This window comes from Otolemur garnettii, unplaced genomic scaffold (assembly GCF_000181295.1).
Source record: "Otolemur garnettii isolate 467f Iridium unplaced genomic scaffold, OtoGar3 scaffold00085, whole genome shotgun sequence".
Lineage (NCBI taxonomy): Eukaryota > Metazoa > Chordata > Mammalia > Primates > Galagidae > Otolemur > Otolemur garnettii.
In genome coordinates this window covers 2,955,798-2,979,428 of record NW_003852480.1, presented here as the reverse complement: position 1 = coordinate 2,979,428, position 23,631 = coordinate 2,955,798, and the positions used below count along the sequence as shown (strand labels likewise).

Sequence of the window (23,631 nt, the reverse complement as noted above, 5' to 3'; positions counted from 1 at the left end):
ATGGTATCACAGCTCACAGCTACCTACAACTCCTGGGCTCAAGCGAGTCTCCTGCCTCAGCCTCCCAAGTAGCTGGGACCACAGGCACCCACCACAACGCCCGGCTATTTTTTGGTTGCAGCTGTCATTGTTGTTTGGTGGGCCCGGGCTGGATTCGAACCCACCAGCTTAGGTGTATGTGGCTGGCACCTTAGCCACTTGAGCCATAGGCGCCAAGCCGACACTCTTAAAAAGACAAAACTATAGGGACAGAAACCAGATCAGTGGTTGCCAGAGACAGGGTTGGGCAGCGAGGACTAACTACAAAAAGGCACAAGGGAGGGTGATGCCTGCGGCTCTGTGAGAGGGTGTCAGCCCCATATACTGAGGGTGGCATATACTGAAACTGGCCCCAGCCAAACTGCAACAAAAAAAATAGTCGGGGGTTGTGGCAGGCGCTTGTAGTGCCAACTTGTCAGGAGGCTGAGACAAGAGAATCACGTAAGCCCAAGAGCTGGAGGTTGCTGTGAGCTGTGATGTCACAGCACTCTACTGAGGGGCAACAAAGCAAGGCTCTGTCTCTATTAAAAAAAAAGGACTCTGTACCTGTGGCTCAAGCAGCTAAGGCACCAGCACCAGCCACATACACCTGAGCTAGCGGGTTCAAATCCAGCCCAGGCCCGCCATGACAGTTGCAATCAAAAAATAGCTGGGTGTTATGGCAGACACCTGTAGTCCCAGCTACTTGGGAAATGGAGGTAGTGGCATCGCTTGAGCCCAGAAGTTGGAGGTTACTGTCAGCTATAATGCTACGGTACTCTACCCAGGACTGCAGCTTGAGACTCTGTCTCAAAAAAGGCACAAGGGAACTTTTCAGGATGATGAAAATGTTTTGATTTTTTTCAAGGTGATGAAAATGTCTTGATTTTTCTGTTGCATACATGACTATACACATGCTAAAAGTCATGGAATTTTATACTTTAAAAGGTTTACTCTTAGGCTGGGCAGGGTGGCTCACCCCTATAATCCCAGCACTCTGGGAGGCCGAGGCAGGTAGACTGCTTGAGCTTACTTTGAGACCAGCTTGGAACAAGAGCGAGACCCCATCTTTCAAAATAGCCAGGCTTTGTGGTGAGCGCCTGTAGTCCCAGCTACTTGAGAGGCTAAGGCAAGAGGATCGATCACTTGAGCCCAAGAGTTTAAAGTTGCTGTGAGCTGTGACACCATTGCACTCTACCAAGGGCAACTGAGACTTTGTCTCAATAAAAAAAGAAAGTTGACTCTTACAATATATAAAATATACCTACTTGTGCAAAGGTTGCATCCAACTTAATTGCAACTTCTTATTAAAAAAAAAATAAAAAAAGAGGGTGGCACCTGTGGCTCAAAAGGGCGCCGGTTCCATATGCTGGAGGTGGCAGGTTCAAGCCGAGCCCTGGCCAAAAACGAAAGAAATGTCCTCATACAAGCTGGTAGCACTGTAAGATACTACAGTAACTATTAAATTAGAAATCCAAGCACTCTTTGACCCAGCAGAAGTTTCCCAGGTCACGTATGTGAAAGACAGTCATTGCAGCACTGTGAATACTCTCTTATTCTCTCTCTCTCTCTGTCTCTCTGTCTCAGGAGCTCTTCACATTGATCTAGAACAAATCTCCAAATTATATTTAACATTAAGTAAATAAGAAGACTTACTGAACCCAGAAGCTGCCACTCTCAGCTCTGAGACCCTGGGCAATGTGGTCAGTTTCTCTTAGATTAAGTCATCTGTAAATTGGAGATATAAGTAGAACCTCACTTCTAGGGCTGCCAGGAGTATCACACAAAGTAAAATATCAAGAGGGCTGGCCAGCACTCTGGGAGGCTGAGGCAGGAGGATCACCTGAGCTCAGGAGTTTGAGACCAGCCTGAGTAAGAGCGAGACCCCGTCTCTACTAAAAATAGAAAAACTAGCCAGGTGTCCTGGTGGGCACCTGTCGTCCCAGCTACTCAGGAGGCTGAGGCAAGAGGGTCACTTGAACATAGGAGTTTGAGACTGCTGACACTATGGTGATGCCCTGCACTCTAGCCAAGACAACAGAGACTCTGTCTTAAAAAAAAAAAAGAGGGTCCAGACAATTCAGGTAATGTATTATTTTGTTTCTATGAAATGTCCAGAATAGACAAATCTATAGAGACAGAAAATAGATCAATGGTTGCCAGGGGCCAAGTGTTGTGAGGTGACTGGTAATGGGGTACAGGACTTATTAGCATAACTTACTAATAAATTATTTATTATTATTACTATTTATTACTCTAGAGAGTAATCTACTACTTACTAAGCCTGGATCAAGTTTATAAGACCTTTCAGTCCTACTCTAACTCCAATTGAATTAAAGATTTAAATTTTAATAAAGTTAGACTTTAAACTTGAAGCTTATCTGAAGAAAAACATCCTAGGCAAATCAGAACTTCATTTCATAAAAGGTGTGATGAAAATGTTCTAAAATTGATGTAGCCACAGTTACATGACTCTGTAAAAATAATAAGCAAAGGGCAAATATGTATATAGATATAATCGGGGTAGGAAAATATATTTTTGTAGGTCTATGAACGGATTCTTTTAAGTATGTGCATTTAGAACAATAAACAAGCAACTAAAATTGCCAACTATTATTAGGGAACTGAGAATCAGGCAGATGTGGAAGAGAAAAGGAAATGAGACTCTGCACATCAGACATCTTTATAGTTTTTGGTTTGTAAACTATGCCCCCAAAAAAACCCTAAGCATACAATATTTAAAACATTAATTTAAGTTCATGTTATAAACATTTTTTGGAACACTAAAAACATTCCAGAGACAGAAAATATTATCATGTACATTTAAAATGCAAGTTAACTTTCAATTACTGGAAGAAAATAAGCAATCCGCGAAAGAGACTATGTACTTAACCTTTCTTTCTGACCCAGTACCCCACAAAAATAGAAGAAAATAAGGAGTGTAAGAAATAGAGAACAAAGAATGGTTTGGAAGGAAAGGTTATAATTCAAAAAAAGGAAGCATAAATAAGAAAACTCAGATTTAAAAACTCCAAGACCTTGTGACACCTCTGAAAATCCTCCCCCTTTCTCTCCTAGAGTGCTGTGCTATCCCTGAAAGTGGCCCAGTCTGTATCTTGTGAGGGCCAAAGAGAAACGAACAGAACTTCTTGCCACAGACACAAAATGACATATGTCCTCTACAACTGAAGGACTAAAGATGTGATTTGCCCATCACAACGAAAGCATATGGGTGGATTCCTTGAGGATTTCAGAAGCTCTTAAGACTCCCTGAGAGCTTACATTCCCACAGCTAGAAAGTTATAATGATCCTTTGATTCCATAATTAAGACTTTGAGGTACAATAAAAAAAAATGGTGTTAAAAGCTAGATAAGCTCAGATAAATAGTATTTCTGTGCAAGATACAAGCTTAAATTCTCAGTCCATTTAAATAAATATTTCTCAATCCTAGATACATTCTAGTGTCTGACTGGTCCCTCTCTGAATAGTGTGATCAGACAACAAAGTTCACCTATCCCCGTGGCAACAGGTAGAAAAGCAAAAACACCATGAATATTTCACTCTCCAACTCGTTAATTTCAAAATTCTCCCCATTCAAATCTGGACACTTGGTGCTAGTGACCGGATACGGATCTGGATTCTCTGGGCTGGAAGACGGCTACGTCCCAAACTTTCCCCCTGGCTCTTTCACTCAGCACTAAAAACCAAAGTTCCCAGCTATGTCCTTATATAAAAAGGCTAAGCATTAACCAAGTAATCTCATATTGAAATTTCCTAAAGAATGGAAATAAGAATGCCAAATCTGTCTTTCTGTTGATCAAAACACAACAATTTAAAAAAAAAAATGCTAAAATACCAGTATCAAGATAATACACTAAGTCCTTAACATGGTTATCTAGTGACAACCAATCAATAACAATCAATAAATCTAAAATGTTATTAAAACCCCACAAAACGGGGCTCGGCGCCTGTGGCTCAAGCAGCTAAGGCGCCAGCCACATACACCTAAGGTGGTGGGTTCGAATCCCCAGCCCGGGCCCGCCAAACAACAATGATGGCTGCAACCAAAACATGGACAGGCGCTGTGGCGGGCGCCTGTAGTCCCAGCTACTTGGGAGGCTGAGGCAGGAGACTCACTTGAGCCCAGGAGTTGGAGGTTGCTGTGAGCGTGATGCCATGGCACTCTACCCAGGGGGATAGCTTGAGGCTCCATCTCAAAAAAAAGTATACACATTTTAAGAGAAGTTATCCATGTAGTACTTTCTGAAGTTGAGTTGAATTACAGTAGCAATGTGCAGTACGATAGCTCAAAAGACAGCATTAATAAATGAATGCTAGCTTCACCATGCAATAGGCACGAAAAGATAGCTTTTTCTCTTAAAATGTGTATACTTTTTTTGGCGTCTTCTGTATATTATTACATTGACAGGCAACTTCCAACAATTTAGTGTGGCTTTTTCAATTATAAATGTAACTCTTGCAGGGGGCAGTGGCTCAGGCCTATAGTCCTAACACTGGAAGACCAAGGAGGTTGGAATGCTTGAGCTCAGGAGTTCGAGACCAGCCTGAGCAAGAAAAAGACCCAGTCTCTACTAAAAATAGAAAGAAACAGAATAGAATAGAAAAGAATAGAAATGCCCACCAGGCATTGTGGTAGGCACCTATACTCTTAGCTATTCAGGAGGCTGAGGCAAGAGGATTGTTTAAGCCGAAGATTTGAGGTTTCTGGGAGCTACGACACCATGGCACTCTACCCAGGGCAATAAAGAAAAAAGAAAAAATGTAATTCTCAAAGATAAGTAGAGGCATAAAGATTCGTTACTGTTGCACCTTTTCAACGGTGAGTATTTATAATATAAAAACAAGTCATACTCATTTTTACATTCTTCAAAAACTAGCCATAAGAGTTCTATTCTACATTCTCATGCAAGCTCCTAGCTACACTAGTCTAAGCTCATATATTAGCACTCAAATTTAAATACAGAATGAAGACAAATTTCAATAATCACAAGAAAGGAGGAGTTTGTATCCTTTCACATCATACAATTACAAAGCTTTTCTCTTATAAACATGTATTCTAATAAATATACTTAAAGTACAACATAAGTATGTGTTACACCTATGGAAAGACTTTGCTGGTTTTAAAAGTGAAGAACTTTGGGTTCAGCTTCTTTATTTAAATGAAATGATCAAAATTATTTAAGATACACTTAGTGTAGAAGTGTTTTTATACAACAGTTCTTTGAGGTCTGAAAATGTTTTTAAAAAACAAGAAAGCTTTTTTACAAAATTCAACACAAAGCCTATGTTTCTAAAATGATTGGATAAGTATTAACCTGGGTAACCAAATGAAGAAAAAATTTGAAAACATAGTTTTACTGCTTTATACTCACCAAAAAAAGGCATGCTTTTATAAATACTACCAGCCAAATATTAAAAGGATCTCAGCCTATTATTTGTACAAATGACTCACAATTTCTACTGGTACCGATACTTTTATTAAGCCAGGGATAGTAGTATCTTACATTAAAGTAGACTTTTCCACTTGAAAGTACTTTCTCATACCCATGTATTATGCTCATTTAATTCTGAAAAATAAGCACAGCAGGCAATGTATACCACTTTGTAGAGGAAAAAAAATAATGCCCAATGAAAACTGCCAAGGTCAAACATTGAGAACTGGGTAGAAGACCAGTCCCTCTCTTCCAGCTTTTTTTCCTTACCAGAAATTAAGCCCTAAAATATACTATTAGATGACATTAATATGCAAGAAAAAAAAGTTAAGGCATTATTTGTCTCAATTTTTTTCTTCTTAGAGCTTATAAGAAGAGATAGAATACACAGTTTAAATTTATTTGTTGATCTCCTAAGAAAGGTCATATAGTGCATTTATAAAACAAAACTTCATAATCCAATGAAAGCAAATATATACATACATAAATAGGATCCAGGCAACAAACTGAAGTCTGGGCCACCGTAATTCACACCGGAATTCAGGTTTTTACTTTTGACCTGTTTCTGTGACTTAATACGAGTCACAATGACTAAGTAAAATTTGAAACACTATCAGCTAGTCGGGCAATTCTAAGAATCAATTTTTTTTTTAATTTTTTTTGAAACAGAGTCTCACTCTGTTGCCCTGGGTTTAGCACCATGGCATCATCATAGCGCAACCTCAAACTCTTGGGTTCAAGCAATCCTCATGCCTCTGCTTCCTGAGTAACTGGGACTACAGGCACTGCCACAACGCCCAGCTAGTTTTTCTATTTTTAGTAGAGAGGAGGTCTCATTCTTGCTCAGGCTGGTCTTGAACTCCTGAGCTCAAGCAATCCACCCACCTTGGCCTCCTAGAGTGCTAGGATTACAACAGGGGTGAGCCACTGTGCCTGGCCCTAAGAATCAATTTTTTACTCAATCTTCAAATAATTAGAAACCTGAACAATGTTACATTCAAACAATAAAAACAACTTTCAGAAGTTTTTTAAATTGTACTTACTGGATTACACCTCATGATTATTGTTTATTCTATTTATTACTATGAGAATCTCTCACACACTTCATACATTTGAATATTTATAAAATGCTCGGGTATTGTAAAATGCCCTGGAGACACAAGGGTTAATAAGACCGTTTCACCTTCAGGGAATTACACAGTGTACGGAAGAGATAAAAGGCCTGTGGTGGCTCACACCTGTGATCTGTAATCCTAGGAGGACTAATTGAGCTCAGAAGTGTAAGATCAGCCTGAACAAGTGTGACACTCCTTCTCTACTAAGAATAGACAAACTGGTCAGGTGTGGTGGTTGGTATACCTGTAGTCCCAGCTTGAGAGGCGACAGCATGAGGATCACTTAAGCCCAAGAGTTTGTGGTTGCTAGGCTGATGCCACTGCACTCTACTTGGAGTGACGGGGTAAAACCGTCTGGATGGATGTATAGATATATACGCAGACACATAGATAGATAGACAGACAGGCAGACAAGAACTACATAACCTAATAATCAAGATTGCACGTTACCAAGGAATAAATGCCGTAAAGAAATGTACAAGCTAAAGATAAACAGTAAGAATTTCATAAAGAAAAATTCAACATCTAGTCTAATTGACCAGAAAAGGCTTCATGAAGGAGGAAACATGTAAGCTAGTCCTTAAAAAACGACCAGGATAGGTGCAAGAAAAGGAGAGAGGCATCAAATTGAAGAGTTACTAGCACTGACAGAAAGGGGGAAACAGAAGATGAGCTTGCTGGGCGTTGATAAAGCCCTGGCACGGGTGTCAGTGAGAACTGAAAGACCCTCAACTGAAAATAAACTGATGTTTTCTCCCCCAAACTCCAGTCAGCTCTTCTCAAAATCAGTTCAAACATAGGAGCGGTTAACCTGGACGATAACACAACATTACTGCTCTTTTCCTGAGTAGTGACAATTGCCATCCACGTGAACGGGTCCCCTGACACTGAGAAATGAGGGCCTGGGTCTTTCCGTCTACATCTCCCTCCTAAATAAACGGCTCACAACAGCATTTTTCTTCTTGTAGTTTTGATGTTATAATCAACTGAGAAAAGTAAAAATGAAAGGAAATGGAAATCAGGATTAGCCTAAAAGCAGAAGGGAAGAGGGGTAAGTAGGGTTCCTGTAAGTATTTTTAAGATAGTGTCATTTTCGCATTCAGCAGAGGGGGGACCGTTATCCAGTAAGTTACAAAGAAAATTCTAAGAAATTCTTATAATCTTCTAAATGAAATGATAAGGACGCATCAGCTTTTTTGTTAAGCCTGGATAGGAGGAGATTAAGTAAATGACATTTTACAATCAAAAATATTTCTTTCACACACAGATATAAACAAAATTGTTAAGATAAGGCAAAAGGCTGCTAGATTTTAAATTATGTCGGTGAGAGCTTTCTTCTTATTTATTTTAAAAAACTTCATCCAGGCCAGGCGCAGTGGCTCACGCCTCTAATCCTAGCACTCTGGGAGGCCAGGCGGGTGGATTGCCAGAGATGAGGAGTTCAAGACCAGCCTGAGCCTGAGCCAGACCTTGCCTCTAAAAATAGCTGGGAGTTGTAGCAGGCACCTGTAGTCCCAGCTACGTGGGAGGCTAAGGCAAGAGAATCACGTAAGCCTAAGAGTCTGAGGTTGCTGTGGGTTGTGAGACCACATCACTCTACCAAGGGTGACAAAGTGAGACTCTGTCTAAAAAAAAATAAAAAATAAAGAACTTCACCCAGCCTGATGAGACTGATAAATTGCTCTATACCAGGTTTTCAAAGATGTCCAGTTTTTGTTTTCCTGTCTCTCCTCTATGCTATGCTGTATTTTGTCTCAACCAATTTGAGGGCAAGTATTGTTCCCCTGAATTTGATTCGATGTGTTCAGCCTGCAGTCTCTTCTTAGAACACACACAGAAACACACAAAATGCCACCTACAATGTCTGAAGTAAGGTTTAGATTTAATTCAGTTTTCAGTTCTTTCCAAAAAAACTGTATTAATCTTGTTTTCATAAACAACTGGAGTGACATAACAAAGTATAAAAATTGATTATCCTCTAAAGATAAGTAACTGAAAGAGAGGAAAGGCTAGGAACATTTCTATTTGGAAGTGCTAAGCTCTGATACTCCAAACATTGTAGTAAATTTTTACAAACTTTTTCTACAAAGTTACACTTAACATCACTGGCAAGACAGTACTGCCAAAATCTGGGTGATTAATGTCTCCTGCACCATGATGAGAACAAAACAAATGCTCTCAAGTAAAATTCACTTCTAACTTCAAAAATCCAACCGAAATAATCTTTTTTTTTTGGAGACAGAGTGTCACTATGTTGCCCCCAGTAGAGTACTGTAGCATCACAGCTCACAGCAACCTCAAATTCCTGGGTTTAAATGATGCTTTTACCTCAGCCTCCAAAGTAGCTGGGATCCAGGCGCCCACCACAATGGCCAGCTATTATTTTTGTTGTTGTTGTTGTTGCAGTTGTCATTGTTGTCTAGCAGGCCTGGGCCGGTTCAAATCCACCAGCCAGGGTGTATGTGGCCAGCACCCTACCCACTGAACTATGGGCACTGCCATAATCTTTTTTCTTGACATACAGTGACACAATTGCCACAGATGCACAAATTATAAAATTAACCAATCATGGCTCAGCGCCTGTAGCTCAAGTGGCTAAGGCACCAGTCACACATACCTAAGGTGGCAGGTTCGAATCCCCAGCCCGGACCCGCCAAAACAACAATGATGGCTGCAACCAAAAAATAGCCAGGCGTTGTGGTGGGTGCCTGTGGTCCCAGCTACTTGGGAGGCTGAGGCAGGAGACTCGCTTGAGCCCAGGAGTTGGAGGTTGCTGTGAGCTGTGATGCCACAGTACTCTACCCAGGGTGACAGCTTGAGGCTCTGTCTCAAAAAAAAAAAAAAATTAACCAAATATTTAAAAGTTAACTTTGTGGCTGTCAAGAAGTAATGTAACTACTGAAGACAATTCCGAAACACTCTACAAAGAAAACACATTATAAATTCATGCAAGTTTCTGTTTTGATATAAGACAAAAAATGTAAACAACTTCATAAAGAGTAAACAACTTTATCTCTGAATCTAATTAGAGGGTTTATATGTGAATAATGATGATAGTCATTTTAAATAAAGTAGCAGTAAAATATTTCTTGATTGGGCACTAAATGGAAATAAGGTAACTATGAGAACAACACAACGTGGATTTTTTGAGCAGAGCATGCAACTCAGATGTGCTAGATACTGGGTTGTGGTGTATCTGACAGGCTCAAAAAATGCATAGCTGTATGTGTGTTTAAAAAATGAAAGCCTAATTCAGGAAGAATATCTGTTAAAACCTCTCATCTAATTCTAGAAAACCTAAACAAAGACCACCGTTGCAAGAAAGTTGGGCTAGAAAACTCAAAACTAGACAAAAATATGTCCTTCCTCGGATTTGGAAAGACCATACTGGATGAAAATTAACAGGTGAATGATAATGTTCATTATAAACACTACATTTAAGAAGTTTTGTTAATAATGCTATTTGTGTAATATAACTTCACTTTCCCTCTCAGAGTTGATTTTTTTTTTTTTTTTACTGAATGGTTAACTATGTACATTAATGCACTTCTGGGGTACAGTGTGGGGTTTTCACACACAATTCGAACCACTTCCATCAAACTGGTTAACATAGCCTTCGTGTCATTTTTTTAGTTATTATTTTAAAACGTTCACATTCTGCTCTTACAAAGATTCACTTGTACCCTTGTAAGATAAACCTCAGAAGTGATCCCTCCAATCCCCCTCCCTCCACACATTTCCCCCTCCCGTCTCCCTCCCCCCCTTCCCGTATTCTTAGGCTCAGAGTTGATTTATAAAGATCACTGTAAGATACTTACTATGGTTACTAAAAGTCCTAGTCCTTGCTTGGTTATATTAAGGAAGAAAAAATAACTGAGACAGACAGGAGAGCTTTGTTTTAGCTGTTTTTAAATCAACAGTGAAACTAGGCTGGGGTGAGTCCCCCCTTTTCATTCCTCTTTCAGTAAAGACACATCTTGAGCAAAAAAAATATTGCAGGCTGGTAATTATGTAAGATATGAGATCCTTGAGCATTGACAACAATTGAAGTTCTCACCAAGAACCCAAGAGACAATCCACGAAAGAAAAAACTGGAAAGGGAAAAGGGAGAGAAGGCGAGGGAGGGGGAGGGGGAGGGGGAGAGGAGAGGAGAGGAGAGAGAACAGTAGAAATCCATATCCCACACACACATTTCAAATTTTCCTTTACTCCTCCTAACAAAGGAACTTAACTTTCTTCACTCACTTTAGCCTTACCTTCCACAGCCAATGGTAACTAAAGACATTATTCTTAAACACACTCATAATATAAAACACAAAACAGTCATATGCTCTGCCCTAATTGTAATTGTAACTGATTATTCAGCATAACAAAGGAGAAAAAATTACAGTCATTCATTTTAAGGACTCGTCCTCAGCCATCACTGGTTCCTCTTCCTCCTAAACTTGTCTGTTTTAATTCAATCTGGTACAGTCTTGCTTCATACCTATCTCATAGTTTTCTGGTCCAATGCCATGTCTTGGGCATTGTAAAAACCTCAGTTGTCCTCCACCATCTTCCCATTCGTCTCATCACAACTAAAGTATTTTTCTTTAACCACTACCCTGACTCTTACTCCTTGGACTCAAAAGTCTCCAAGGATTCCCTACTACACACCAGACCAGAAATTCCTTTTTATTTATTCTTTATTGTTTTGTTTTGTTTGCTTTGAGACAGATTCTCATTCTAAGCCTAGGTCACAGTAACCAACTCTTGGGACTCAAATGATCCTCCTGCCTCAGCCTCCCAAATAGCTGAGACTACAAGCACCTGCCACAAACACCAGCTAATTTTTCTGTTTTTAGTAGAGACAGGGTCTTGCTCTTGCTCTTGCTCAGGCTGGTCTTAAACTTCTGAGCTCTAGCAATCCTCCCACCTCAGCCTCCCAAAGTGCTAGGATTATAGCCATGAACCACTGTGCCTGGCCAAGACCAAAAATTTTTAAGGCGGCATGATTAAATTTTTCAAGTTGACAAGCCAACCAGAAGACAACAAAACAGAAATTTTTATAATTACCAGGGCAGAGAGCAAGATATTTTTTATAAAAGATATGTGAAGTATGAGGGAATTAAAGCTTTCAACATAACAAAACAAAAATACCTAACTAAGCATTCCTTCACAAAAGACAAAGACAATCTTGTGAAGTCTCTTGAGTAGATTTACCAACAGGTGGATAACTTTCTAAACACAGAAGACCCTTGAGCAACATGGAGAGTGAGGTGCCAACTCCTTGCACAGTCAAAACTCTGCCATAACGGCTGACTCCCCAAAAACTTTACTAAGTGTTAAATACTTCTAAACCTGTTGACCAGAAACCTTACTGAGAACGTAAACACCCAGTACATACATATTTTGTACCTGTATGCTATATGGTATTCTTAAAATAAAGAAAATATTATAAACAATCACATGGAAGAAAAAATACATTTATAAGACTGGACTGCATTTATTGATATTGTAGGTTTATTTCATCTAAGATAAATCTGTTGAAATGGTGGGCAACTATAGCTGCAGACCTCAATGGACGCTACCGATCAAGCAATTCGACTTTCTCCTGTAATGTCCTGACTTTTCTCTGCTTCCTCTGCGCACTCCCAGCACCACTAGAGCCACTTTGCATAGCTCCCATCGTGTTGTTCAAGTTTACAGTTCTGCACTGAAAATGATGGAAAATACATGAGGGGCGGCGCCTTTGGCTCAGTGGGTAGAGCGCCAGCCCCATATACCAAGGGTGATGGGTTCAAACCCAGCCCTGGCCAGCTAAAAGAGCAACAACAACTGCAAAAAAAAAAGGAAAGAAAAATACATGAGAACATCCAAACATCACTTTTTATTGTGCTATGCAATTTACCAGCAGAAGAACTGCTCACACAAAATTGACTAAGTAGCATAACACCAGTAAGCACAGCCTCCCGTGATTCGTGCCACACGGCATTCTAAGCAGATACTGGCAACGCCGAGCTCACCACAACAGCACAGGAGGTGGCAACTAAATTACTACAGCCGTACAGGGTGTGCTGCAGTTTATTTTATGCAGCTATGAGTTCATGCTGCATCTTCACATTGGTTTACATTTCTCAAAATTTTGGCTCCATGGATGTGTTTGTATTTCTAAGTTTTAATAAATTTTAACTTTTTACAATAAGATTTGTGTATGTTTTATTGTAGTCAATGATAAAACAGGCTAGTATGTATGTTTACTCTATGCATTCATGACATATATAGATGAAAAAAGCTACACAGTTCATCTATAAGTTTTTTCAAATTGTCACAAACCTACGAAAAAATGTTTTTTTCTTGAGACAGAGTCGAAAAAATGTTTTTTCTTGAGACTAGAGTCTCACTGTGTTGCCCTAGGTAGAGTGCTGTGGCATCAATCATAGGTCTCAGCTACCTCAAACTCTTGGGCTCAAGTGACCCTCCTGCGTCAGCCTCCCAAGGAGAGGAGCTGAGACTACGTGTGCCCACCACAACACCTGGGGAGTTTTTCTGTTTTAAGTAGAGACAGGGTCTCGCTCTAGCTCAGGCTGGTCTCAATCTCCTAAGCTCAGGCAATCCATCTACCTCACCAGGCCGATTTTTTTTTTAACTGTATATAAGTGCATCTGCATAGCTCAAACCCATGTTGTTCGAGGGTCAACAATATCCTCCCCCCCTGTGCCACCAAGTCTCAAACTCTCAGGAAAGCAAGATCAGGTCCCCCAACATATATCAGCTCCACGTCTGAGCTAAGGGTCATGCCAAGTGCTGCACGTAAAGGATGACTCCAAAGTCCCAGCCCAACAAGCTCTCAGTCTAATGGGTCAGAGAGACGTAGTTCAAGTTAACCCATTTTAAATGAAGACAGGGTCCTAACTTAGACTCCAACTGACTTAGGCATACGTTACACCCCACCAAAGCAAATAATTTATGAAAACATAGACTATAAAGGATGACAAATGCACCTAACTCTTACCAATAACATTTCTAGCCATTAGTTTCTGAGAGCAAATTGTTCAACTGACTCCACTGTACAACATTAAGAGCAGCTGATCTAATATAAATCTTCATTCAGCGCTATCAGAAAAAGCCCATAACTAAATACGTATCGGTTGCTTTCAGGCAGGACACATGCATACTTAAAGTTTTACTGTCAAAGCTAATCTTGTGTAACATTCAATATGAAACCACTCTTTTTAAAGTTTATGATATATGTATGAATTCAATAAAGTACAAAAAAAACCTATCTTTTATGTATATTTTATAGACAAATATATATTTACAATAAGCGGTGATTCAGCTTTTGTGAGGAATGACAAATTGAAACCTTAAAGTCCCAGAAATACGACAAAGCATTATACAAACAGAAATATCAGGACATACACCAGGTCTGACAATTAAGTTTACAAACTTGTCACTGTGCGTTTACATTAGCAGTACTGTACCAACAGCCCAGCAAGACTTCACAGCCTTGGCATATCAGTGTTTCACTGCCAAGTTCATGTCCACATGCAGTGGCGTCTTGCTGAATGGCATTAATTATTGTTGTTGAGTGTTTTTATGTGTCACTGCAAAAAAGTCGGAGTTTGAATTAGAGCAACAAACATTAAATTTCTTCACTTCCACTCTTGCCAAGCTTAAGAAATCAGGGACACAGTAAGTCCAGTTTATAGAAATAATGCCATGAAGAAAAAGGCAGTCTACAAGTGGATTGAGCATTTTTCTGAGGGTAAAGAAAGTGTCGCTGAAGAGGTGAGGTCAGGGAGGCCAGAAACAAGCAGAATTGATGAACACATTGCAAAAATTTGTTATATTTTGCATCAAAATCACTGGATGACTGTGAGAAGTTTAACAGACCAAGTAGACATCAACAGAGAAACAGGAAAATCTTAACTGAAAATTTTGGCCAACAACTCATGGCTCTTGTATCACTACAATGCATCAGTTCACACGGCTCTGTCTGTAACAAAGTTTCCAGCCAGTAAAAAAATAACTGTATTGGAACACCCTCCCTACTCACCTGGTCTGATCCCCAATGACTTTTTTCTTTATCCAAAAATAATGGAAATTTTTTTTTTTTTTTTGAGATGGAGCCTCAAGCTATCCCCCCTGGGTAGAGTGCCATGGCATCAAGCTCACAGCAACCTCCAACTCCTGGGCTCAAGCGAGTCTCCTGCCTCAGCCTCCTAAGCAGCTGGGATTACGGGCGCCCGCCACAATGCCTGGCCATTTTTTGGTTGCAGCCATCATTGTTGTTTGGCGGGCCCAAGCTGGGGATTTGAACCCGCCACCTTAGGTGTATGTGTCTGGTGCCTTAGCCGCTTGAGCCACGGGCGCCGAGCCAAATAATGGAAATATTGAAAGGAAAATATTTTGATGACATTTAGAACATCAAGGGTAGTATGGTGTCAGCTCCAACAATCATTTCAGAAAACGAGCTTCAAATTGCTTTGAAGGTTGGACAAGGCTCTGGCATCAGCGCACAGCTTCCCAAGGGGAGTACTTCAAATGTGACCATAGTGATATTTAGCAATGAGGTATGTTAATGCTGTTTCTAGGATGAGTTCACAAATTTCATTGTCAGATCTCGTATACACATAAAAACCTACAATTCCTAGAATTCGGCCGGGGAGGCCAAGGAGGATGGATCACTTGAGCTCAGGAGTTAAAGCAAGAGGGAGACCACATCTTTTTTTTTGGAGACAGAGTCTTACTTTGTTGCCCTCTATACAGTACCCTGGCATCATAGCTCAAAGCAACCTCAAACTCTTGGGCTTAAGCAATCCTCTTGCCTGCGCCTCCTGAGTAATGGGGACTCCAGGTGTCCGCCACTACACCTAGCTATTTTTAGACACAGGGTCCTGACCAGCCTGAGCTAGAACTAGCTGGGCATTGCTGTGGTGGGCACCTATGGTCCCAGCTAGTTGGAAGGCTCAGGCAAGAGAATCACTCAAGCCCAAGAGTTTGAGGTTGCTGTGAGCTTTGATGCCATGGCATTCTACCCAGAGCAACAGAGTGAGACTCTGTCTCAAAAATAATAATAATAAATATAAAAGTAAATAAATAAAATGTCTAGCATTTAAAGATTAAATGTGAAGAAAATGGAACTGCCTTAGAAAATATCAGACACCAATATTTTTAGATTTTAAATCAATAGATGCAATGTTTAGAACCCAGTTACCATAGGAATAATTACACATAAAAGTTACATGCAGTGTTTTATAAATAAATATTTATACTTAATACTTATCCAATAGTACTTTTATCCCTATCTATAAATAAGGCTCAACAAATTAGTAATCATACACTTAATAAGCAAACCAAACAGTTGAATATATCTATATTCCATTAACTGTAGCTATTGTAACTCTATAATTCAATAAGACCATCAAAGAGGTCTCCTGAGAATCATAGGATCACTGCATAAACTTATTACAATCATCTATTTCCTCGGCAAAGTGAATTGGACAAATACTATCAGCTCACAGAACCCATTAATCTTAATCTTTCTTTCCTGCCTTTCTATACTATAAAAGCTTAAAAGCAAAATACTCAAAATTTCCAGCCTCCTTTGCCGCCAAGAATAGCAAATGTGACACAGCTTTGGCCAAGAGTAAATACACAGAGAGGTGTTTCCTTTAGCACAAAGACAAAACCCTCACTGAGAAAAGGAATCTCAACCTCCCCCCTTCTTTCCTGCTTGATGGTACAACTACCATCTTGTGACTTCGAAGACTAAAATCCCTTGCTAAATAGAAGACTGAGCCAGTTTACGTAAATGACATCTTTGAGCATCCGCACCAACCCAACCCTGCAATGCCTACCTTTAGGTTTCTTATTGGTGAGAAAAATAAGGTCACAGTTAAGCATTTGTGTATGCAGTTTTTGGCAGCCTGCAGACTAATTCAGTCCTAGTACAAGAGAGTACTCTGGCATCATAGCTCAGAGCAACCTCAAACTCTTGGGCTTAAGTGATCCTCTTGCCTAGTTTGATAAGTCTATCAAATAAACTTAATTTATAAATTACTTTGGCAAATTAGTCATAAGATAGATGGGAAGATATCTATGGAAAAAAGCAAGATCAGAGAGTAATGAGTACCAACTATTAGAAAAATAGCAGTAATAAGAGCAAACATTTATTAACTATTCCATGCCAGACACCATATTAAGAACATGTGCTGGGGCTTGGCGCCTGTGACTCAAGTGGCTAAGGCGCCAGCCATGTACACCCAAGGTGGTGGGTTCGAATCCAGCCAGGCCCGCCAAACAACAATGACGGCTGCAACCAAAAAATAGCCGGGTGTTGTGGCGGGCGCCTGTGGTCCCAGCTACTTGGGAGGCTGAGGCAGGAGACTCATTTGAGCCCAGGAGTTGGAGGTTGCTCTGAGCTGTGATGCCATGGCACTCTACCCAGGGGGACAGCTTGAGGCTCTGTCTCAAAAAAAAAAAAAAAGAACACATGCTGGGTGGCACCTATGGCTCAAAGGAGTATGGTGGCAGCCCCATATACCAGGGGTGGCAGGTTCAAACCCAGCCCTGGCCAAAAACTGCAAAAAAAAAAGAGCATGTGCTAATATACATTTAATCTTCACAACCATATGAGGTTGATAACACATATCATCACATCTGCATATACATTTAATCTTCACAACCATATGAGGTTGATAACACATATCATCACATCTGCCCATGGTTAAATTTCATCAATCCTTGACAAAAACAGAATAATATGGCAAAACAAAAATAAACTTATTTATTCTGAGATTATCACCTTCCTATTTTTTTATGACAGACAATATACTTTCTTAACTGAGAATTGTAGCAAGTTCATGTTTATTTTAACATACTTACTTGTAAATAGGTTACAGACCAATTATTAATGCCCTACTGTTATAATGAAATTTCAACAATCTATGACATCCAGAAGCCTGAGACCTATAAGGTTAAGTAATCTGCCCAAGGCCACAAGGCAGTCAGTGTGTTTGACACCAAAGCCTGGGATCTTAACCATTAAGTTATAAGAAGAAAATACATTAAATAAACTCAAAGCAAACTATTTTGTGAATATGATTAAAATTAAAGATATAGGGGCACCCACAGCTCAGTGGGTAGGGCACAGGCACATACACTGAGGCTGGCAGGTTCAAACCCAGCCCGGGCCATCTAAAACAACAATGACAACTGCAACAAAAAATACCCCGGCATTGTGGCAGGTGCCTGTAGTCCCAGCTACTTGGGAGACTGAGACAAAAGAATTAGTTGAGCCCAAGAGTTTGAGGTTGCTGTGAGCTGTGATGCCATAGCACTCTACCAAGGGTGACAAAGTGAAACTGTCCCAAAAAACAAATAAACAAGTAATACAATTAAACTAACGATATTTACTTGTAACTGCAAAGGAAAACAATCATCTAAGAATATACAAAATGGGAACAAGAACTTTTATAGTCAAATCATTTTATCATGTTTCTTTCCAACAAGTTTTTTCTAACTGTGTGATGTAGATTCAAGCCATCCCAGAGGAAATGGAATCAAAATAGAATTCCCACCCTCTCCAACTTAAGTCTCAGATGACAATTAGCTTTGGAGGTTCACATTCAGGAATAAAGAACTTTGGGTACACTGTCAGAATCTAAATAAAGTTTGCGGTATACCAAATCCAAGAAACAGACGTGCAGAGGATGTTTGCCCCCTAAGCTTGCAATTGAATTTTGTTCAGCTCCACAAAAACAGGACATGGGAGAAGGATCAGATATGAATGAAGATTAGAAACAAACTTAAAATGCTGTCAAATTCTTCCTTACCTCAATGCTCAGCATTTTCTAATACTGCATTTCAAGTTTTTAAACTCACAAGTTTTTAAGACCCATTTCTACTTGTTTGGAAATGCATAAATTTGATGAAGTAGTTTCTCAATATAATAACGAAAAGATATAACTTAGATTGATAATCAAACACTTTTAACAATTTAACCAACCATTCCCCCAATAAATGTGAGTGTGTTTAAAAGAAAATGCAGTTTGCAAGACTACATAATGTAGCTTAGAAAAAATATCAGAAACATATTGCCTTGCAGAAATCAGATAGTCACTCTATTTTATACTATCCAGTTGTTCTGGATGAATGTTAAATAGGTTTAGTCTACATTTGCACTATTTACATGCTTTTTAATTTTTTTTTTTTTTTGAGACAGAGCCTCAAGCTGTCCCCCTGGGTAGAGTGCCGTGGCATTACAGCTCACAGCAACCTCCAACTCCTGGGCTCAAGCGAGTCTGTTGCCTCCGCCTCCCAAGTAGCTGGGACCACAGGCGCCCGCCACAACGCCCGGCTATTTTTTGGTTGCAGCCGTCATTGTTGTTTGGCGGGTCCGGGCTGGGGATTCGAACCCACCACCTTAGGTGTACGTGGCTGGCGCCTTAGCCCGGTGAGCTATAGGCGCCGAGCCCATGCTTTTTAATTTTATAAGATTTTAGTTACTTCAAAACCCGGCTAGTTCTTTTCTTTTTCAAATGCAATTTCTTATTAGGAATAAATACACACACACACAAAAATCCCTTAAAACATTGAAAACAGAACAGACCAGATGTGGTGGCTCACACCCGTAATCCTAAGCAGTCTGGTAGGCAAGGTAGGAAGATCACTTGAGGTCAGGAGTTCAAGACCAGCCTGAGTAAAAAAGAATGAAACCCTATCTCTACTAAAAATGGAAAAAAATTAAACGGGCATTGTGGTGGCTTCCTACACTCCCAGTCTGGGGAGGCTGAGGCAGGGAGATCACTCAAGCCAAGAAGTTTGAGGTTGCTGGGAGCTACCATGATGCCACTGCACTGCATTCTATCTAGCCAGACAACATAGTGACCATCTCAAAAAAAAAAAAAAAATACAGACAAGAACTCTCAAAAACTGTAAATACTGTCCTGCTCATACATTTACCTCAAATGTTCGGTCCCATATTTTTAATCCTATCTTCCAACACCAATTTCAGGTCTAGAAAAAAGTGACTAATACACCAAAACATGGATTCTCCAGTATTTACCACCAAAAAAAAAAAAAAAAAAAAGAGGAAAGTTTGAGTGAATAATCCATAGGGCAGGAGTGCCTTTATAACCTAAATGCAAAGGCATATATGTATATGAGGGGTCAAAAAGACTTGTAGAGATTTTAGCCTTAGTTTTATTTTTTAAAAAGTTTGTTTGTTTTCTTTTTATATCTTAACGAAGTTCTAAAAAAACTCTAAATGAAAGTATAGAACATACTGAGCTAAGATATCACTATCATTCACAGCTGTAACAGCACCGCTAACTAGACTTTTTAAACACACCCTTGCGACTCCTTCCCTCCCTTCCACCCCCTCACTCCTACTAAAAGTAAGAATTTAAAGAATTTTCAAGTTCACAGGAAAGGAAGGGGGGAGGGTGTCTACAACTTAAATTTCACCGAGATCGACTTCCTTAAGCTACTACAATTTCTTTCCTATTTCGCCTAACATACACATGCAATATTCTATTTCCTATACGTTTTTTCTCATAACAAATATTGCTAAAATATTCAAAACTGATTAACAGCAGTCCATCTTGAGAATGTGAACAAAATTCAGGTAGGAATAAAGGTGAAAAAAGTTAAAAGTTATTGTTTTAACTATTCTCATCCATTTATTTGTAAGCTATTATATGTATTTTAAATTGTTTTTACAACTAATATATTGCCTTAATCATTTTACTAATAGTTCAAGGCATGCAAAATCATATTAGCTGTAAAGTCCTGGACTCTTTATTAAATCATAATTCAGGAAAAAGATTTCTGGTAGCCTCTTCTCAAGGGTCACAAATGCACTCTAAAAGCTATTCTTCCTTTAACTTGAATCTTAAAATAACTTTAAAGTTATTTAAAAAGATAGTTTGAAGATGCCATATCACCTTCGTGCAGCCTCCTATAAGTTAATATCTAAAATAACCAAAGTAAAATTATCTAAATATTCAAATTTCACCTGTTGCCCTAACAACACTCTCCTTTTCTCAGCCAGGTCAATCCCACAGTCCCGTTAATCACATCTCCTAGCGTTCTCCAATCTATGTAAGTTCTTCCACCATTTCTTCACCTTATGTACCTTCAAGATTTTAGGGAAGCTGGTGGCGCCTGTGGCTCAAGTGGCTAAGGTGCCAGCCACATAAACCTAAGGTGGTAGGTTCGAATCCAGCCCAGGCCCACCAAACAACAATGACGGCTGCAACCAAAAAAATAGCCAGGCGTTATGGCAGGTACCTGTGGTCCCAGCTACTTGGGAGGCTGAGGTAGAAGACTTGCTTGAGCCCAGGAGTTGGAGGTTGCTGTGAGCTATGATTTCACAGCACTCTATCCAGGGGGACAGCTTGAGGCTCTGTCTCAAAAAAAAAAAAAAAGATTTTAGGGAAGCACTGGCCAGTTTTTTTCTAAAAATGTCTTTAAGACCAGGTACAGTGGCTCACACCTATAATCCTAGCACTTTAGGAGACCAAGGTGAGTGGATCCCTTGAGTTCAGGAGTTCAAGACTGGTCTGAGCAAGAGCAAGACTCCGCCTCTATATGAAAATAGAAAAATTAGCTGGGTGTTATGGCGGGTGCTATAGTCCAGCTACTTGGGAGGCTGAAGGAGGAGGATCACCTGAACCCAGAAGTTTGAGCTTGCTGTGAGCTATGACACCATAGCACTCTAGCCTGGGACAATAAAATAAGAGACTAGCTCCAACTACTTGACTCTGTCTGGTATTTTTTCTACTGAGATTGATTTTTTTAAGTAAGAATATCCACAGATGTCTCCTCAATGCCTCATGTCAAGAAACACACTATGCTGATATGTTTTATTATAATGATGTTAATTTTCATCAACTAGTTAATTTGGTGTTGCCATTTTTTTTTCCACTGCAATGGCACTGACTTTCCCTTTATAATTAATGAATTAATCTTGTGAGGAGGACACTTTGAGATTATGCAAATATCCTGATGGTGTGATGCATATACTATGTACAACAATATTTCTCATCATACTCTCATCCACTAATTTTAGCATCCACTGATGACTCTTGCTAGCAAAAATTACTACTGTGGTGTTTGCCTACTGGTGATTTCTATTTCCATCACTCCTTCTAAATTTTGTAATTGGAATTCTACTATACCAAAGAGTTATCTCTTCTCCTTTGTTTATTCATTTCATTTAGTTACAGGTGGTCTCCAGAGTTGCAAACAAGATAGATCCTTACAGGTCTCTTCTTAAGCTGACTTTGTACATTAGTTAGAAGAAGTATATTCACCTCTTTCCTGTAACAGCCTCCGTTTATAAGTGTGAGTTGTATGTCAGTCAGGTGTTTGTAATTCAGGGACTGTCCATGCTTATATTACTATAGGTAATTAAAATATCTTAGATATTTTTCCCCGTGGGGATTATAATGTTAGTGTCATTATTTGACCAATGGGTCTCCCCTTTGTGTATATATCTATTAGACTTCCTTCTGATTTGTTTAAAAAAAAAAAGAAAAAAAACTTCAGTTGGCAAATGTCAAGTACTTTCTTTGCTTGAGGGATCACCACAGCTCAGACAAGGTTTACTACTTCTGTTATGACCCCAAAATCCCAAACGTGGGGCGGCATGAGGCAATTATGGCAGGAGGAATCAAAGTGGTGATCTCGCCGGCAGTTGGTCCCGGGTCTTGGAGCAGTAGGGCAGTACAGCTGCTGTTGGTGCTCTCCAGCAGGTTGGTCTGCGGCTCAGGTGGAATTGATGTAAATGTGGCCGTGCTTCGGGAATCCCAGATCTATTCCATGAATACCGACCAACAGTACTGTTACACAAATGTGCTTATCCCCAAATGGCATGATGTGTGGACACAGATACAGATCCGGGTAAACAGTTCCAGATTGGTTCGAGTGACCCAGGTGGAGAATGAGGAGAAACATGAGGAGCTAGAGCAGTTTAAGTGTCTGGAACATTTTTTCCTACTTTTTAAAAGAGAAATTGAATGACACCTATATTAACGCGGGTCTATACAGCACAAAAATCTACCTCAAAGTTGAGATTTTAGAGAAGGACACCAAGTGCAGTGTCATTGTGATCCGGAGATTTGACCCCAACTCCTCCTTGTTTTTCTCCTTGGACTTATGCTGTTTTTTGGTGGAGATTTGCTGAGGAGAAGTCAAATTTTCTACTATTCTGCTGGGATGAGTATGGGAATTTGGGCCTCTCTCATTTTTATACTCTGTAAGTTTATGCCCAAGGCTACGTCCTCACAATTGGATTCGTGAGTTTTGCGGTGTGTTACAAGTATGGGCCCTTGGAGAATGAACCCAATATCAACCTGCTGATCTGGACCTTGCGGCTGCTGGGCCTGTGTTTCAGGTACTCCGGCATCCAGATACCACACATTACCCTTGCCATTATCATCATTGCTCTGTGTACTAAGAACCCGGAGTATCCTATTCAGTGGCTATACATCACCTACAGGTGACTGGAAGGCAATGTAACTGTATTGACACGTACAAGGTGGGATGCAGTTGCAGCAAAAGGATACAGAGGTGTTGACCTGGGAGCCTTTGTTTACGAATAGTTACTGTATTATTATCCTGCATTTGTTTCTTCCTGAGTCTATTTCTTTAGACTCGCTGTAGGCATTTTTATATTATTCTTCTAGTTATTTTATATAAAATAAAAATATCCAGTAAAAAAAAAAAATTCCAAATGTGTTAAGACTGTCACAATTCTTCCTTATCCAGATCTTATGATCACAGAATTATTACGTAATTTTCTCTTCATTGTCACAGTTGGGGTGGGAAAATGATTGTGGCTTTAAAAAAAAAATGTTAACAGGCTCGGCGCCTGTGGCTTAAGCGGGTAAGGCGCCACCTACATACACCTGAGCTGGCAGGTTTGAATCCAGCCTGGGCCCGCCAAACAACAATGATGGCTGCAACCAAAGAATAGCCAGGCGTTGTGGCGGGCGCCTGTAGTCCCAGCTACGTGGGAAGCAGAGGCAAGAGACTTGCTTGAGCCCAGGAGTTG

General features: G+C 39.9%; 1 protein-coding gene and 1 pseudogene across 6 annotated transcripts in view; one reads left to right on the top strand and one right to left on the bottom strand.

Moving 5' to 3' along the window:
* Positions 1–23,631, bottom strand: part of RAPGEF2 (Rap guanine nucleotide exchange factor 2) — a 291,756-nt gene that overhangs the window by 259,293 nt on the left and 8,832 nt on the right. The window lies entirely within an intron of this gene.
* Positions 22,125–23,257, top strand: LOC111726888 (annotated as a pseudogene).